General features: G+C 34.0%; 1 pseudogene; it reads right to left on the bottom strand.

The window, feature by feature from the left end:
- Positions 1-1,365: 1,365 nt before the first annotated feature.
- Positions 1,366-1,484, bottom strand: LOC118614217 (annotated as a pseudogene).

The raw sequence follows: 1,484 nt of genomic DNA, 5'->3' as shown, positions 1-1,484 counted from the left end.
TTAGTAGGCAAAAATTTAAAGAGACAGATATTTGTAAAGTCTCAAAGTATTTCCCCCAAAATATTTATTAATTGTTCTTGTGATTTTAACATAAAGTTACATTGTTTTTTCCCAAGAAGTGAAGCTTAATTCTTCTTTCCTTGAATGTGAGTTGGACTTAGGGATCACTCTATGCATCAAGTATGAAAGGGAAAAAAGTAAACGTACAGTGGAGAAATCTGTCAGACACCGTCTCATGAGATCACTAATAACAGCATCAGTCATGAGACATAATGCTAGCATGCAACCCAAATTCAATGCAATAAGAAAAAATAACATCTCTGTGGTATTTTTCCTGCAGCTCCATAACCTCATTTGAATCATGACAAAACATCAAGCAAATCCGTATTAAAGGACATTCTACAGAATAACTAACCAGTATTTTTCAAAAGTATAAAAGACATGAAAAAAATAATTTCCTCCATGAGTGTCTGTCACAGATTAGGGAAGACTGAGATATGACAATTAAATACAATGTGGAACCTTGGATTGGATCCTGGATGTTAGTGTAAAATTTGGCCAAGCTGAACAATGTCTGCATTTTAATTATTGTACCAATATTGCTTTCTTAGTTTCGATAATTCAAGATATTACCATTATTATGATAATGCAAGATATTATCATTAGAGAAAGCTGGATAGTAGATAGATACATGGAGACTTTCTATACTAACAATGCAAGTTTTCCAAAAGTCTAAAAGTATTTCAAAATTAAAGTAAATAGCAAAATTTAAATAAAAATATGTGCGAAATTACTTGTTTCTCCAATTTTTTTTGAAAAAGCTCAAATTGTCTTTTTTTAGGTCTAAAATTTCATATCCACAGGAGCTATCAAAAAATAACCTCTTTTTTCTCTTCATTCACTTTTTCTCGTCTCATGACAATGTTTTCAACCATCTTTCTCTGGTGTCATTTTTTTTTTCAGAATCTGTCAAAAAAACAAAAACAAAAACAAACAAACAACAACAACAACAACAACCACAAACACAGGCTGAATGATTGACTTTCCCTGCCATGCAAAGTTCACTGGGGCTATTTAAACCTTGAGTCTTAAATTGAGTCTTGGCTAATTTGTTCACAAATAGTGATAACTTCCTGTGCTGGGAGTGGAAATAGGATGGAGGTGAGATTAGAATTATGTTCTCTTGTTCACTGTCTAAGTTTGGGATCATCCCTGAAGGAATTTGGAACTCATAAAGTCACAATATCTGAGCTATAATCCTTGCTCTTTTTTTTTTTTTTTTTTTTTTAGGTGAGGCAACCCTAGGTTGACCTCATAGATTACAAGGACCTTGTCAGTTTACAATTCCTTATTTTTTATTTTTTACGCTTACAGCAGCTGGTCTCCCTAGGTGGTTTCCCATCCAAGTGCTAACCAGGCCCAAACCTGCTTAGCTTCCGAGATCAGACGGGATCAGGCTTGTTCAGAGTGGCATGGCCGAAGAC

Source organism: Rousettus aegyptiacus, unplaced genomic scaffold, assembly GCF_014176215.1.
Source record: "Rousettus aegyptiacus isolate mRouAeg1 unplaced genomic scaffold, mRouAeg1.p scaffold_m13_p_2, whole genome shotgun sequence".
NCBI lineage: Eukaryota > Metazoa > Chordata > Mammalia > Chiroptera > Pteropodidae > Rousettus > Rousettus aegyptiacus.
This window is presented reverse-complemented; position numbering and strand designations above follow the sequence as displayed.